The sequence below is a fragment of the Calliopsis andreniformis genome, chromosome 4 (genome assembly GCF_051401765.1).
Source record: "Calliopsis andreniformis isolate RMS-2024a chromosome 4, iyCalAndr_principal, whole genome shotgun sequence".
Classification (NCBI taxonomy): domain Eukaryota; kingdom Metazoa; phylum Arthropoda; class Insecta; order Hymenoptera; family Andrenidae; genus Calliopsis; species Calliopsis andreniformis.
The window spans coordinates 9,194,375-9,212,721 of NC_135065.1; the positions used below are offsets into that span (position 1 = coordinate 9,194,375).

General features: G+C 45.7%; 1 long non-coding RNA gene across 1 annotated transcript in view; it reads right to left on the minus strand.

Moving 5' to 3' along the window:
- The window catches only part of LOC143178082 (uncharacterized), a 108,895-nt gene that overhangs the window by 875 nt on the left and 89,673 nt on the right, over window positions 1-18,347 (minus strand). The gene's annotated exons all lie outside the window — the stretch shown is intronic.

Here is an 18,347-nt window from a genome sequence, read left to right on the forward strand (position 1 = left end):
GAGTCACGCAACTGTATCACCTGAGTTCTCCTGTAAGCTATTTGTTCTATGAAAACTATTTCAGACGAAAGGTGTTTGGTAGGAAAAATAATTATGGAATTGTGTGCTCCTTTCGATATCAAACAACTTTCGCTTGGAACATTTTTTCATGTAACAGGTAGTTTGCAAGAACATTCAGGCGATGCAGTTATGTGACTCACCCTGTATAATGTAAGTATCAGGTTAAGTGGGTTTTTTAAATAAAATAGTTTGAATTTTACATTTCTCTTGTGTTGAATATTTTTAAGTAATAGAATAATAGTCTTGTCTTACATTTTGTTTGGGAATTTTTGTATTATATACAGTTTCTCGAATAATGGAGGAAATGTAATATGTATATTATCCTAAAAGTAAATGAATGTTAAAATTCTTAAGTTGCCAAATTCGAGGTGAACTTACTCCTCGATCTAATACAATCAATGACATCACCATATTCGTGCAAACAACAATGTTGCCTTGGCGCGAATAGTTGAACCGCAGATACGATCGATGGTAATTACCGGGAGAGATAAAAATTATAAAACCGCGCGTGTCCGTGGAATATTTCTTTTAGAAAGCAGCTAAGCGTTCGTGGAACGCTCCTGTTTGAAGTTCGTTCCAAATAGCCAGATCTGTGTGTACACTAGAGATAAATCTAAATACATCTTTATATCCCTGTAAGAATTACTAACTCCTCAAAAATCATTCCACTGTATTAGAAATTAAATAATTAAATATTTTAAGCTGTATTGTTAGCAGCAATTTATTCGTAACCTTCCCCTGCCTAATTTCCTAATTACCTAATTACCTCAATCCACCCTCAATTCAGTTCTCCCGAGTTCTATCACCAGCCTAAATCATCGAGCAAAGTCCTGAACCTACGTTAAGTGGAAACTCAAGAGGTTGAGGGACTCCAGAAAATCTGTACGAATGAATCGCCAGTTCTGAAACCCATTACGCAAGAACTGTCGCGATCCTCAGTTTCCCCGCGGCGCAGTGACGATTTCACGAGGCCAGCCCGCGAGAAAGTGACTTAAGGAGGCGGCGAACAGATAAGGTACAGCGAAACAAGTGCGATAAGCCGAAATGAGATAGCGGTCGTCGCAGCCAGCCGACGATATCTCAAAGTCAATGTCCTATGAAGGACTGGCTGCTAACGCTCGAACCACCGTGCGGTTTTCTGATTACGGCCACATCGCTGCCCCGAGACACTGTTTGCATTCTCGTTCCTCGTCCCTCGCTGTGCCAGCGCCAACCGCCGTCTTCCTCGCGCGGAGACATCGATGCCCAGCCGCGAGCCCATCGCTGGCCCTTCGCCTTCTCTGTTTTCCTAAATTCTCATTTAACGTCTTTCCGTTCGACCACAGGCAAAATGTTTCCCTTTCACTTTGTCCCTTCCTCCCCCGCGATTAATCTGCGGTTTTGCCCGATTCTAACTTCGATTTTAGAGGCTAGGCGCGCGGTTATCTCGAGGGGATTGCTGGTTGGTTTGACGAACTTGGGAGGGACTGATAATGGGGCAGGTGTTGAGGCAGACTTGGCTGAATCTGATTTTCTGTGGGGGGAGTCTTTTATCATAGTAAAGAATATATTATATGTAAAATGTTTGTAATGAGATGGAATAATGGTAATAGTGGTAGGAGTAGTGTCTGTGAATTCTGTGACTATGGTGAGCAAAAGATTAGAATCACTTGCTAATTTGTTGAGTTGCTCAGAGATTTTAAAATTATTTTTTCAACATGAACAATATTAAATTTTCATATCTGTGGATTTTCAATTTTTATAAGTAGTATAATAAGAATTAATTAAAGTCTACAAAATTGAATTTGTATTTTTAGTTTTACTTGAGAGGGTTGAATTGTAGGTCAGATACTTGGTACTGATTTCTTTGGGTTTGACTATGGTCAAGGATACTGTGGTAATAACTAAATTCTTGCTGTGGTCATTCATCGTTGTTTTGTAGAATGTTTCTAGAAACACTGAAGAAAAAATCTCCCTTTCTCTTTGTGAGCCATAGTGATTGACCTTGCATGAAGTTTTACTATGAATACTAAACGGGTTACGTATTCTGTGATGCAACCAGTTTACATATTAACTATTTAAACAAAGGCTACATACGCTATACACATTTTCTTTATTATAGAATTAAGAGAACTAGAAAAATTAGAATTAAGCACTTCGACTTTAGAGAGACTAGAGCTTTTCCTTTAATCTCTTTTATTTTGCGCTGAACATCCTCTTTATCGTTACCAACGTGATTGCTTTTTTAAATATTTACTCCGAGCACCTTATCTCGAATGAATTTTCTTCAATGAAGTTGCGTTCTTACAAGAAAGAATTAAACGTTCTCTTTCATGTCTCGCGTTTTCTACTCAGTCCCCCGTTTCCTGTTTTCTACTTAATTTCCCATTTCCCCTTTAAAGGACCTCATTTAAAAACGTGATTTCGTCGAGTACAATGTTTCTCTCCGACATGTAGCAAAATACTTTCGATTCGCGAAGCTTCTTTAGATAATCGATCGCAGTCTCAATCTTCGCTTAATTCTCACAATAACCTAAGGAATAAAAATTCTGTCATAGACAGAATAATGAATTGTATCACACATGTTGAAACAAAAGATAATAACCTACAAGTAACATGTGTATACTATTTGGTTCAAGGTTCAAGAATCGTTTCGATTCTATATTAAACCAGCTAACCTTGTCGAAATATGTATTTTCATTACACAAACATAGTTTTCGATAGAATCTTACACAGTGCTTACGTTAACTTGAAACTTGACTATGATAAAGCGGGATATCTAGAGGCTCGATAAGACCATCGAAATCTGACTCTGACCTTAAACTTCAGGCGACGCTTGGACCTCGAAAAGAACATAGTTAAATCGCATTCTTCTTCTTTGGCTGCTCATCCTGTGGTCAGTCTACAGAACTTGTTATCACTACGATTTTGCTTCCTCTTTTCCCCTGTTTCCACGGGGCCATATATTGCACAATTTTAAAATGACATGCACTATTTGTCATAGTGTCATTTGGTGTGTTAACTATCATTTTTATATCAGCATAATTTATTTCGTTTCATTACGCGTATATTATTAATAAATGCAAATAAATGGTTGACTACTTTCTGGAAGCGCTGCGTCTCCGAAATTTCACGTATTTCTACTTGATGAATCTCTGAACACGAGAAAGTATCTTTAAATTTAACTAAATCTCAAAATCTCTTAATTCTTTATAACTTTCTAAATATACAAAAATATACTTCAAACTAATTAATTAAAAAATACATAGATACAATTTTGTTTATTTTGCAAGAGGAATTTCAATGAAATAACAATAAATGGCGATCTTTGTTTCGTTGTGAGCACAATTTTGATAAGTTATTGTATTCAATTTTGCATTTACTGAGCGCATAATCTTTCTATCAGGATTGCGATTGATGACAAACTTTTGAAAAATTTCTGTCGAGAAGAGATAAACGCATACTCATGCGTGCAGCGTACATTTTTGTCTCTGGAATAAAATTGCTATGATCGAATAATGAATTTAACTTCAGTTTGGAGCACACATTGCCAAACTCAGTCGGATTTCCATCGAACATTTTCGTTTATTAATTACACGGTGACCGATTTCAGCGGTAGCGCTTCGCTAATTCGCGGCGTAAATACAGCCGCGAAATATCAAGAGCTCGAAGTTGATAAAACCTCTTTGACCTACAATATGAAACGTCTCTGCTCAGATTAGGCAACGAGGCTTTCGGTGCTTCAACACCGACAAGTTCTACGAGACGATAACGCAACAAGGAAAGAACGCGAAATGCGATAGCTTCGTGATAGTTCGTTTGAAACTGCTGCAATAATCGAGGTTCCCTGTGTGCTTCAGTAGTTCTCCTAATGGGCCACAATTACCAAGTATTTTAAGAATTCGATATTTAGTTATCAGGGCCAATGAAATAAAACAAAAGAAACCTGATTTACTATTAGAAATATTACGAACAATGTACCTAATACTATCACAGCATATCCCAAGACAGTAATTAAAATAATTTTCTAAAAAATTCAGTCACAAGAAAAATATACAATTTTCATTCACTTTCCATCGCTAATTTCAAAATGTATCCCTTAGTACTCAATCCTTCTCAATATAAATAACTGTCATCTTACAAGAATATCAAATATTTCCTCGTCAGAAATTTCTGTCAAAAACGTAGATCGAAACTTCGACGAGGACCTGTTGTAAGGCTAAAAGTCACTTCAGTTACAGACATCACACGTTCCATGGACGATCGATAAGGCCACTTCCTCTGCACGGCTTCCTGGTGACCTTGAACGATCGAAAACGTTCGAATGAGAAAGAAGGAGAGACACTGTGCGAGGGAGACGTCTCTCTCTATCGATGATTAATTGCTGCTCGCAATTTCTCGCGGCAGGGGGAACGTGGCTCGATTCGATCGACACTGATCGAATAAATAGAGGGGCCGTTGACTTTTCGGTCGACCACGCTTCGCCGATCTAATCAGCGATCTACGATCGAAACGACACGATACCGAAACGCTTAGGAAACTTACAATGTCACGAGCAAAGGTCTATCGAGAGAGTTCTTGGCGACGATAACGGGAACTAACGAGGACTAATCTATCAAGGACGGCGACAGTGAAATTTTGACCTTGAACGAGCAGCACCGTTATGGCTCGAAACACTAGCGAGCCAGTAGATTATGATGGTGCCTAAACAGACGATAGATCATTGTCGGTAGAGGTTCTAGAGAATAGGTTTACGACTTTTCTTGCATGATTTTGTTAAATACACGCTACGTACATGCAATGAGATTGTGATTATCCGTGTGCATATTATTTTTTAATTGCAATCTAATAGTTTATATTGTTATTATTCAGTATGTATGAGTCAGTAAGTGAAATGCTTGTGACTGTATTCAAAAGGCCAGTGAGAATTAAATCTTGAATATGAAATTTAATATTAGGAGATTTTTCTATGGTTTGTTGAAATATTTCCAAATCTCAGTTAATCGAGCTTCTACTCTACCTAAATCTTCATTTCATGTAAAATCAAAAGATCTCTCATTCGTTAAAAAAATAAAACAATATTCTAAGTCTCAAATCCCAAGAAACCCACCACCAAAAACAGTAAACCAACCCTTTCCCTTACCCTCAGAGTTCATATGTTAAGGAACGATCTCACAGAGTCGAGTCCCCATACCCGTGTTCCACGAGTCAAACTCTCGCACGCATCGTCAATCGTGACATGAATTCCGCTCGCGTCCGGGGGCGAAGCGCGAGGTCCAACCCCCTCATTTCCACGTGCACCGAATCTGACCCTGGATCGTATCCCATTACCGGCGGAATCGGTCATCACTGACCCTCCCTCCTTCGGCTGGGTGCGCCCTCTCCAGGCCTCGCCGCGCGTCGATCTCCTCGAAGCGGCCCCCGGGATCCCACCCGTTCGGATTAGAAGCGGAATCAGGAAGAGAGAGCGTTGCACCGCTCGAGAGGGTACACTGTACCAGTGAACCTGGTGTACGCTCGTCGCCGAGTGGAGGTGAGCGTCCCCCACCCCTGATTAGACGAGGCTGGAGGGATCGCGGAGCGAGCGGCGCGGCAGATGAAGGGAGAGAGAAAGAGGAAACACGGGGCGAAAGAGTCGGGTGTCGAGCGTTGGAGAAAGAAAGCGAGCAGAAAAGCCTCCCACCTCTTCGCCTCCAGCTCTCCCCCACTCCTCGGCCTCTGGCTCGAGGAGGGGAGGCCATCGTGTGCCCCCACCTGTGGCCCTTCCGCCCCTCCCCTCGAACCTTTTCAAGACTCACCCCTCTGCAGCGAGAAAACGCGCCGCTGAAACGCCGTTACACTTCCGACTGACGCACGCAGTCGTCGCCGTCGTTCTCTCTCCGTCGACGCGTCGCGGCGCGCGAGGGGCGATCGGTGGTGGGGCTGAGGCGTCGGAAGTGGGGGCAGGCAGGGTGGTGGGGAGGCGGGAGAATGGTGGGGGCTGGCGAGGCGTCGCGTGGAGGGGCGAAGCTTTCCTGGTGGGGAGGCAACGCAAGCGGAGGAGAGCTCGACGACGGCAAGGAGAGGTCATTGACCCGAGCGGCAGGCTGCCGGCTGCTAGAGAGCTACGTCGCTCGCGCGCGCTACCCTGGCCTCTCCTCGTCTGTTCCGCGTTTGTTCGTAACCTCGTGTGTGCTGTGCGCGCGACAGAGAGAACCCTACACCTATCTCCTCTCTCTCTCTCTCTTTCGTGTTCCCACTCCCTCGCTCTCTCGATCGTTCACTGCCACCTTCTCCTCCCTCCCTCTCTCTCTCTCTTTCTCTCTCTCTCTCTGTCACTCTCTCTCTCTCTCAGTCTCTCCGTCTCTCGTACCTTCTCTCGCCACCGTCGCCGCGATTCCGGCAGGGCGCAACGCGCGAACGAGAGAGAGAAGGCGAAAGCCAGGCCAACGGAGATCCGCTGAAACAGAGAGAGCAAGTGCGTGTGTTTCCCTACGACGTTGCGTTACAACGAGAGATCGCGCCGAGAGCGCGTGTTCCGCGTTACGAGTCGCCGCTCCGTTCTCTTCTCCCTTTCTTTCGATTTTTCTTCGCCAGTTATTCCCTTCGCGCGTGTGGCCCACTCGCGAGCAGCTCTCGTCCGCGTGCTCGCTTACCGGAGAGCTCGAAGAGGCCCGTGGCGCACACACGTTCCTCGACGCGCGTATCGCTCGATCGCTTTTCGTCCCTCGTGCTCCACTCGCGAAGAATTCTCTCCCTCGTTAGTGTGCCCCTCCCCTCTCTCCCTGACCACGTCTCCGTCTCTCTGACTCCCTGCTTCCGTCTTCGTCACTCTCTCACACTCCTCCCCCCTGTTCTCTCTCACTCTCTCTCACTCTCTCTCACTCTCTCTCTCTCCCTCTCTCTCCCTCTCGCTCTTTCTCTCCCCGTGTGTCTTTTTCCCCGGCTTTTCTGACCGCGCGCGTCCGTTCCCTTCTCCACGAGGGAGGAGAGACGTCTGTCGCGCTTCGAGGCTCCACGCGTGCACGCGCGCGGAGAGTCGGCTTATCGCGGACGAGCGTGTCGAACGCTTTCTACCGAAACGCCTCTCTCCGCATCCTCCGACGAGAACGGTTCGTGGCTCCCGTTTGTGTGTCGTGCTGTGTCCGTCACGCGGACGTTGTCTCTTTCTCTCTCTCTCTCTCTGTCTCTGTCTTTTCCCTCTCTGTCCGTGTCTCTCTACCAATCTGTCCATCCTTCTCGCCGTGTTTACGACAGCCGCGTGCGCGTGAACCACCGCGTGCAGTTCGATGCCGGCACACGTGAACCCGCGCTCGGGTTCGCCTTCACCTCGTGACGTTCGCTGTGACAGACGTCGGCCAAGGATTACTCGATACTGAGCGGCGGTTCAAGAAGAAGAAGAAGAAGAAGAGGAAGAGAAAGGGAGAGGGGGGTTGGCGAAGGAGGAGGAGGAAGAGCGGAAAGGAACAGGAGTAGGAGGTGGAGGAGGAAGAGAGCCGCGAGTGCGACGACCGGGCCACAATAGTGTACGCCGTTTGTTGTTTCGTCGGCCGGTTTTCGGTCCGCGAAAACGGAGCGCGTCGCGCGCGTGCTACGGGAGCAGAGGAGGGACAGAGATATCGTCGTGAGCAAAACCGGGAGAGTTTCCGCGAGTGATACGCGCCAGTAATAGAGAGCGGATCCAGTGTGTGTGTGTGTGTGTGTGTGCCGTTTCATCCCCCCCCTTGACCACGTACACACGTTTCGAGCCCCCCCACCCCCCCTCGATGTAATAATACCATGCATAACACGAAGTATCCTCTAAAATAGCCTTCTGTCTTGTCGTCGTCGCGGTGATCGCGGGTGGAGGGCCTCTGACCGAGAGGAACAGTGGAAGGATCAAGTGAATCGATCACCTGTGCTGAACGCAGTAGCAAACCGGGGCAGATGTAGTGAGGGGCCGAGAAAAAGAGAAATGAGAAAAAGGGGGTGAAGGGGTTTGCAGGGTGGGGTGCTGGGAAACCGAAATCGGCGAGAGAGATGAAAGAACGGAAAGATAAAGGAACAGGAAGAGAAATCTGTCACGTCGTGATCAGCCGGAGAGCGAGACAGACTCCCGGATATATTCATCATGCATGCACACGCATACACGCATATTACATATATAAATAGATCGCATATATACGTGTGACGTTCGTCCGCGATATATACGAGTTCGTCGACGTTCTCCAGTTCCGATCAGAACCTTTCTCTCGATTATCGTTCCGCTCCCACGCTTCTCGGGCTTTTCTTTCGGACCCCCTCTATCGTTCCTCTGGCCCCCCAATCTCTCCCCGACGAAATAATCGCGATCACGCCGATTTCCTCGCGATTTCGCGAACCCCGCGGCTTCCTCGCGTCTGCTCCTCCGCGACACCCTCGGCCACTCTCTCTTTCGTTCGCATTCCACGCGTCACTTGCTCTCGTCGAGCGACAACGCACCACGCTTCGCTCATCCGCTTCTTTCTAAACGACTTTTATACCGACGTTGCTCTGCACGTGTCCCCCCCACACACATACACACACACGTGCAACTTTGTGTACATTATCCGTGACACTATCGCCATTCTTCCTCGCTTCTTTCGTTTCCTCTCTCATTCTCTCTATCTCTCTGTCCGTGATCCCATGCGTTCTGTTTCACCCAGCGCGCTAACTCTGAGGATCTTTCACTTTTTCGGCGTCGTCTGAGGTCATCGGGAACCCCCTGCTGCTCGTCGAGCTCCCTGACGTTGGAGATCCAAGTATCGATGATTGAAGCCTGTGTTTTTTGAGCTACATGGTTGATGGTTTCTTTTTCCGAGGATGATTGGATCATGTGGCTGTAGAGATACATACTTGGGAATCGTGCGATGGGTTCTCGGTAATCGACGAGTCGAGAGGATCTGTCGCGATGTGTGAAGCTTGTGGATTGATAGGTGACGCTGGACCAAGTGATTAAGGTTTCGATTTTCGAGTCGTTGATAGTGCTTGATCGACGTGATGCTAGTGTCTGGATTGTGTCCTTCGCGGTAGAGGATCAGAAGGCGACTGTGTCTGCGAGACAACTGGCGATCTATCGTGGTTGTGATAGCAGGTAGAGGACCCTTATCGCAGGTGACATATTTTGGTGGAAAGGGGATTTAAATTTTGAGTTTTGAATGGTGATATTGTTGGTCGAAGTGGACCCTTTTTTTTACCTGTGGACCCTTTGGTTACCTGAAGCAAGTTTGAGGAGTACTGTGAATACCAGGAACCACAGTGTTTTTAGTACAAGCTGTATCTACTTATTCTTTCATTCGAAAGTAGGCTCAATTTTTATTGATCCAAAATAAGATAAAATGAGTTATGAAAGGCTGAGTGTTGATAAAGAATCGAGAGACTATACCGAATGAAAACTCTAGAATCGAGACTTTCAAGTCAGTTACTGATCATAAATTTTCTCCTCATTTGTCTACTTCAAGTGTGTACAGAATTCTAGGGTCACTTTGGCCACATTTTTCTCATTCAGAGATTCGTGACTTCATCGAACTTTTCCAAGGAATTCTTAGTAATTGACTACAAAAATCCACCAACAATTGCCTACACACTAATCTCGACGCAATCGCTATCTTCACTCTCCTTAAAACCCCATTTATATTCCCTCTTCTCCAAGTGGAACTAAGATTCCCAGATCGACAATCAATCTCCCACCCAAGTGACAATCTAACAGAGAATTCCAAGGCTCTCCAGCCCTTCGGGCCCCCTTCCCTGTAACCCCGTTCCCCGTACGACCCGCATATCGTGGCCCCGCATTAGCCACCGCGATCTTGAAAAGCGAGAAGACTTCCAGACGCGTTGGCTCCAAAAATACGAAAGCACGGTTTTGTTATTTTAAGAGGCGTCATCGCGTGTCCATTCTCTTCCCCTTTCGAGACGGGCCGAGGCAGGATCAGAATAGCAGATCGATCCTTTTTGATCTCGTAACACCTTTCCGACGAGCCGCGTGTGCACGCGATGGGACGCAGCACGCGTGCGTAATATTCGACACGCGCGTCACGACGGAGGCCGTTTCTGACCGACGCCGGTTATAAATAAAACGCGCGTCGTGGCCGCGAGCTAGCGCGAGCTATCGCGAGCGAGCCAGCTAGCGCGTGCACGCGGCACCGCGCTACGCCCGAGCCTGCTCCGCTCTAACGACGTGTCAATGAAAATAGAGGCAACCTGTCTGCCCCCCTGCGAAACGTGAACTCGATGCACGATCATCGACGGCGAAACACTGCTCGCCAATCTCCCGCGACGGCTCCCATTGATTTCCGATAGCCGCGAGGGTTCATTGTTTCGTCGTGACCCAGAGAGGAGGGAATCGAGGATCTGCTTGTTTCGGGCTATTCGAGGATTCGTCTGTCCACGAGGGAACTGGGCTCGTTCGAGTTCGACTTGCTTTCGGAGTCTATTTCCGAGCCTCCGATTTTTTAAGGAAATTTCGCGAGAAAACTGAAAGCTCGAGGATTTACTTTTTTAGGGCAATTTAGGGGGTTGGACTGGTTCAAGTTCGAGCGAAGGTTCAATGTGGATTGAATATAGGAATATACGTCGACAGGTGCCGTATTTCTCAGAGAATTTATATTTGGAGTAATCAGACCGATCGGCTTGTAGTTGCGCTGAATGCACCATCGTGAACGCTTGAATTAATAGAATTTCCCAAAGCGTAAATTTTGATTATGCTGTTGCCTCGGTAATTAGCTTCGGAGTTCGCATGACAAATATGTAATGCGTGGGGAACAAGTGGAGTTGATAAACGCTGTGGAATCGATTGAGAGTTTAGGGATTATCTGACATTTTTTCGACATCTGATCTTAGAGACAATTAATTGTCATTTTATTCTTCATCATGAAATCGAGTTTTTGGACACTTTATTATAGGTACCTGTCTTCAGATTTTCATCGTTGATTGAACCTAGAGAATCTAGAGGCTTTTAGGTACTTTATGCAGAGGTCTCTTATCAGACAGACTACAGGATTTCTTGTCGGATACGTCTCACAAGCCGACCTTTGAAATCGGCTCTAAACTGGCTCACCTAACCGCAATTAACTGAATTGATCTCGTTATCCAGCAATAATTCGGAGCTGTCGAGCACTGTTGGCGGTCCTGTCCCGCTGTACCTCGACTATAGTCGATAACGAGTCAATTATCGATTGAACCTTAACGTAACTAACGCCCTCTGACACTTAACGAAGCTGTATAAGAAAGTCATAGGGTTGATATTCCCAGAAATTTCGAAGAATTGGATCTTCGTTGTGTGCTAGACCATTTTAGATCGTTCTTAATCTTGTGTACGAAATTGTAGGTAGCTAGGTATATATTTCATTATTTACAACTGCTTTCGGCAAATATGATCCTCTATATTATTATAGGAGTCTCTTAGAATTTTTCTAAAATTCCTATATTAATTTGTGGAGATCTGAGGTCCTTCGAAGACTTCAGCAGCTTTTTCGAAATGGTCCTCTAAATCCCCTAAACGATTTTATGTTGGAATTGTTGGAATCGATCCGAGGTTCTCTCAAATCTTCAGCTGATACCTAATTACCTGCAACACTCATCTGAACTACCTCTACCGAATCAATAAAATAGATCATCGTAAGCAGCTCTCACGATCTATCAAAACACTGCACTCCAAGTGCATCTAGAACCCCCAATTCCACAAGTTGCATCTAATTATTCCTCAATTATTTCCAACATTCATCGCAACAGATCGTCAAAAATTGTCCCCAAGGGTTCCCGCGCCTCAATCGACTCCTCTTCGCCTTCCCGCGCGAGCCTGACCCGCCTTCACCGAAGTTCACGCGCGTGATCCACGCGTGACCCCCCAGTGATCCAGGTCCTTGACCAAGTCAGCTCGCTTTCTAGCTCCCTATCACCGTCGTCGTCCTTTCTCAGCACAGAACCTCGCCCAAGCGCCACGATTCAGTGCCCACTGTCATCGACTCTCAGCCAGCCTCTCTCTAGACCAGCGCTCACGCTCGCGTCGCTTTCGCTGAACAGCCCCGCGTCTGCCCGACATGAACCTCTTTCCTTCCTAGCAGCGAGCGTAACAAGGACGAATCTCCGCTGGCTGCGATTCCAGGCGTTCCAGCGTCGCCAGCAAGACCCAGCAGACTCGGCACAGTCAACTGAAAGGACGCGTGAGACTGTCCCAGGTCGCGGGCCCGATGCTGGACTGTGATGACCGCGAGCCACGACTATCGTGTCCTCAAGAGCGGCGTGAACCCGAGTATACGTGTAGTACGAGGGCCAGACTGACGAACAACTGAGAGACGACGGGGGAGGAAAACGGTCCCCAGGGACAGTTGCCATTGTCTCTTCATGAGCGGGCTGGAGCGTGAAACGCTCGAGCGAAGCATTAACTCGGAGCGCCATGAGCCTGGGAGGCAGTTAGTGTTGGGGACTAGCGTCGATCCGCGACGTGGAAACGTGTGTTTCCCTAGCGAAGAGGATCTTGGGAACCGTTGTGATATCGGAGACCCTCCCGATCGTGGGGATCCCAGTGCATCGAAGTGGTCTGTCCAAGGGAGGTCTAGGTTCGTACTGTGTAAGTGATCGAGAGAAGCAAAGTGCAGGACTGTAGTCGGTCGATGAAGTTCGTCAGCGCGAGACAGCGCGGACTGGCAGGAAGAACGGTGCCGAGGAGCGGTCTGTGACGTTACCGTGGCTCTCTACGTCACGTTAACGGTAACCCTCGTACACGCACGCGACCTAGTCGGCGCAGCGGAGCGGAGCAAGTGGAGAGCGGCTAGCTAGCGAGCGCCTCGAGGAATTTAAAAGTGAAACTGTGACGATCCACCGGCACTCCACGCGTTTCCCCCTTCTCCTATTCGCTACCGTTCCTACTGCGACGTCATCGTCTTCTTTCTCCCTCTGTCCCTCCACGTCTCCCTTCGCCGCTCTCTTCTTCTTCTTCTTCTTCTTCTTCTACTTCCCCCCTCTTCACGCGACTTCACCTCTATTCCTGCGTGTCCCTCTGTTCCTCTATTCCTTTGCTCCTCTTCGCGTGTTTCTCGGGGCCTCCCTGCCCGCCCTCCCCCCGCCGCTGCTCGCCGTGGTCGTGACACGGAAGGGAACCGCGGAGTGAAAGTGATACCGACGTTACCGATTTTCCTGGCCAGCGATCCCGCCGAGGTCGCCCCGACGACAGGTCCCCGCCAGATCATCCGCGAGAATGACACGCAGGTGCGAGCTGGGGAGCAGCTGAAGGCGGCCCGACGATCGCCCGTGCCCCGGTGTCGTCCAGGCTCGCTACTTCCGGAACAGACGGTGGGGGATACAAGCTACGCTAACAGCTGGCGCCCGCGTTGATGGCCGATCATCGACGAACCAAAAATGTAAGTCGATGCACAAAGATTCGAGTTATTGCTTGACACATCACGCTGACCCCTGCCGAGAGGTCCTACCTAATTGGTTGGACCTCGGTATTGTGCGACGATCGAGTGGATATGGGGTTGTCGCACGAGTTCCGTCGTTGGGTATGGTGGGGGGAAGAAATAAGGGATGTCTTATTGTATTGTGTTGATAGAGTTTGGCTCTAATTTGTGTCTTACGATATCTTCATAAAGTAGGTTTTATAGCCACAATATCTATAAAAGTATCATCTGCAAGTGAGGGAATTTAATGTATCACTCTTTTGTAGTCATCTGGAACTATATTCGTTACCCTCCTTAGACCTTCTGGATATTTATCTCAGCTAGAAGCTGATGAATTGATGAATTGATTAAAAATAACGGGGGTCCTATTTATATGGGACTGAACCTAGACTAGGATCTAGTCCTATATAAATAAGACACCAGTTATTTCTTCCCCATCTTCAGATTTCCTCCACTATATTCTCTACGTGGATAACCAACCCCCTGTGAGTAGATCCTCTACGTGAGTTCGATCCTTGTCTCTTTGGTAGTGGACTACCTGTTTGGAATCAGCGATGCTGACAAGGCTTGGGTTAATGGCGGAGTTTAGCGCGGTTTTTCGTGTTAGCAAGTTATGGGGAATATTTGGGGAATATACTGGGATGGGGGATGAGTGAGAATACATGGAAAGGGGAAGAGGTGTGTGGAGTTGCGGTAAATTTCGAAGAGATTTTGTGGAGAGTAGTGAGGATGGTTTGAGATTAATATAGAAGAGTAATGAGTCCAAGTTTTTTGCTTGGGGATGATATTTTTAGATATTGAGGGTGTACCTAAGCATGTATCTACTATTTTATGAAGAGATCGTAAACCCAGAATTTAATACATGATTAGAAATTCCTAGCTAAACAAAAATCTAGTATTACTCATGAAACTACACGAAGGGTTGACGATTAAAAGAATTTAATTCCTTCAGAAACACGCACTCATCAAAGCCTGATAAGAAAAAAAGGGAAGAACAGTTGCGACTCTAAATGCACCGTTGCGAGCCGCGGAAAGTACAGATAGGAACTTCACTCTCGCAGTAGAAAGGAAAGGAAGCGGGTAGAAACGAGCTCTAGTCGGCTGCTCGTGCCGCTGGATCGAATTTCACTTCTTCACTGTCTCTTTCCATCGACTCGTTTTCGCGTGCCGAAGAAGGAAACGTTTTCCTTGTCATGAAAAGGGAACTTACATTCTGCAGTGCGCGGACTACTCATCTACTGATGTGTTAAACGTCTCATAACTAATTATTCATCAAGTTTTGCACCCTTTCACGTGGCCACGTACTTCTAGAAGCTTCCTTCGAATTTTCCTGCTTTGTAATTGCTCGAACTTTTTATTATTTTTTATTTTTAATTTTTTTATTGGGGTGGGTTTGAAATAAAAACTTATTATTTTATGTAATCTTTCAGAGCTTGAATGTTCAACTTACTTCAACTGTAGATACCCAAGTTAACTATTGCAATTAAATATCTGTTCTTGTATACTGTAGCAAAAGAGTTAACTCTCGCATTTATTTCTTTCTGGAGTAACCCAATAAACACATTCCTCCTTCACATAGCTTAGAAAGCAGCTTAGGAAGCTACTTCCTTGATTATTTCCTACACTTGAGAATTTTAAAAAAGAACATTTCGCTGACATTAAACAAAAAATAGAGAAAAATAACACAAAAAGGTTGTTATAAAATCGTAATAAACCATAGAAAATTCAGGAAATCCAAATAATAAGTCGAACGAAAGGATTTCTACTAGAGTTTGATAACGTGGGAGGTAACGCATCTACCGAAAACGTGATTGCAATCGAATTCGACAATCCTCAACGAGTTCAATGCGAAGCACAAAACCGAATGGACTTGGCCGAATTGGAAGGTAAAATATGTGCTTGGCCGAGATTCTTGAATAAAACGTCGCAGACGCACTCAGCGATCATCTGGTTACGTTTCAATGTGCCTCGCTTCGTCTCGAATGCTCGCTGAGTGTTCATCGCGATACGAAAGAACTGGAACGCCCATCAGCGTTCATTCGTTTCCGTATAATTGTTCGATCTAGAGAACCACATAATCACAGAGCACGTTTTTCAGTGAAATTTCGTCGACCAGATTTTGGCGTATCTTCGATTATTATCTTCCCACTTGGCGCCTCTTATCTGCCTCTTATCTTGATGGCAGTGGCGATAAGACCTCTTTGGGTATTTTATGCGCTAAGGGGTTAGGCGCAGGAAACTTTGTCTTTGGAAGCAAGTATGCTGTGTTCTCAATAATTTATGCGTAATCTAGAATCTAGAAGCATATAAACTCATTTTTCAAGATAAAAAATGATTTGAATAGCAATTATGAAATAGGTATACGAATCTATTTTTTAAATATATAGGTACTCGATTAAAAAAGTGTCCATTTTTATAATAATATAAAAGTATCTGTGAAGCACGTAAAATTAATTTCTAGGTGATTTTGAGGTGATAAAACGTTTGATGATCTCGATTAATTAGAAGAGAGTGTGTTGGCCAGGTTCTTCTTTTCCTCTGAAGATAACGAGGTAGTTGGCTGCGACAGAACACGGCAGACGTGGAAACGGAGTAACACTTCCGGTGTAGCCAACGCGTCACTAACAATCGGCGAGGGTCAACAATTGATTTCTGCTCGGGGCGTTTCCTCACCTCCTATCCATTTCCCGTTATTTCTACTATCCGCAGTCTTCTTTTTTGGATATTTGACGTGGCGCTTATTCTCCTCTTCCTCGTAATAAACTCATTGTTGAAATGGACAAATGACTAACACCTTCATCGACAATACACATAATACTGTTCATTTCCTGAGAGGTCCTTAGGTACATTTGACAAATATATTGTTAATTATATTCTATTATTACACAGATTATTTCCTGTAGTTTTAACAATTACGAAACTAGATATTTCTATACGTTGTTATGTAGATTAAGATTATAATTACAACTTCAATTTAAAGAGATTGCAATTTAAGTTTGGAAGCTTTAATTTAAATCTAAGTTATCATTAAATAATTATATTTAGGGTGTTCTATATAAATTGGTAACTTCACTCTAAATTTGGGATCTTTAACTAACTCTTGACTATTGAATTTGCATTTTCTTCTTTCCTAAAGTAGTTACCATGCCCATCAAACAATTTTCTATTTCCCCGAGTCAGTACTAACAACACAAGTCCAGCAGAGTTCATTGGCCACCTCAGAAATAAAAATACAGGAAATTCATTCTCCTCAACAGCAAAAGTTCGTTCAAACTTTTTCTCTAAACAACTTTTTAAACTACCCTTCAGACGATGCTTTACCTACAGCTATTCCTCCTCCGTAATTTCATAATCACAGACTTATCATATTCTTACTGTCCACGTAAGCACATTAACCAACTAAAGAAACCATCAACAGAATATACATCACTTCCATCCCCACGAGTCTCTCAAATCACCCAAAAATCCTCACACTAAATCATCAAGTCCCCCCATGCGAAGCACCCTTTCGCGATCGGTCCAACGTGTCATTTTTATCCGACCGATTAGCCCCAGCGGCAGTCACCAATGAGAAAGAACCAATTTCACCCCCATTTCCAATTACAACAAGCGGTTCTTCGCGCGGACGACGACGCTGGAGAAGTTTTTGCCCGCTGAACGTGTCCATAACGCGGTTCTATCATTCATTCACGGAGGGGGCGAGGGTGGGAGCCGAGAACGAGGGTTAGGGCGAGGGTGAAAAAAGGTCGCGTGAATTCCATGGGGAAGCTACCGTATCGACTGGAACACGTTCGTGCCGCGGCGCAAGGGTGAGGGCTGGTTAATTTTGTATCGACGAGCACCTACACGCCGTGTGTGTCGGCCCAGCAGAAATGCCCGCGCGTATGTAGGTTAATCCGCGCTCGATGGGAATCGACCTGCGGAGGAATCGCGACACGGGTCAGGTTAACGAATGGGGTAGGTTAGGAACGTGCCAATCTCGGCGCACGTGGCGCGCGCTACCTGCCACGTTTCCCTCCTCTCGCTCGTTCCTTCGGCGACTCTTTTTATGAGGGTGCAATTTTTTTTCTAGAGAGAATTGTAGAGTGAGAGAAAATTAGATATGAGGGTAGCATCTTTTTTCTTTTTTGTGATTTCTATTGATGAATGGAAGGTTATTGTTAATGGTACTTGAGGTACTTAACTTTCTCATTTCTGAATAATTAACTGAGATATACATGTTAATATTCTGAAGCACACTAGTCTGTCAATTTCACATTAAAAATATTCATTAAACAAGAATTATGTAACAAACTTTTAATTCCCGATTCGAAACAGACCCACTGACAACCCTGCGAGGGTAAACATCCCTTTAAATTCATAAAGATTCTTACTATAATAATAACTACGTACAACTTATGCACCCTCAAGCCTTCTCAAACCTTTCAGTAAATCCAATTTCTACCGAGTCTCCGCCTTCTAGCCCACCTCACAATCCAAAAAGAAGATCACGATACAGTTACGACACGTTGCCCTAAGATACCCATATTAGCATTATCGCGAGCTGTAACGGGTTTACAAGCCATTAACGCACGCGTTGTTTGATCAAACGATACGCTCTGTACAACATAGGCTCGATCTGACCGAACATTCCTCCCTATCGGTTAACGTTGGAAAGTGTTTCGTTGAACGGTTCGTTTGTGAATGTACAGCGAGGCCCATTTATCTCGCTTCCGGCCCCGCCGCCCGCCCAAGTACACAAAACGCCGCTCTCCGCAGACGCATCCCGTATATCTTACCATAATTTTCCGTTCGACCGCAGGATCGACTCCCGTTATTTCCACGCACAATGCGACTGTGGCGACAATAACTGGAACAGAAGCGGAACGGTTGAGCCGACGATGAAAAGAAAAGGCGAGCAGCTTCGTTCGAATGATAATGACCCGTCGAAGGGGG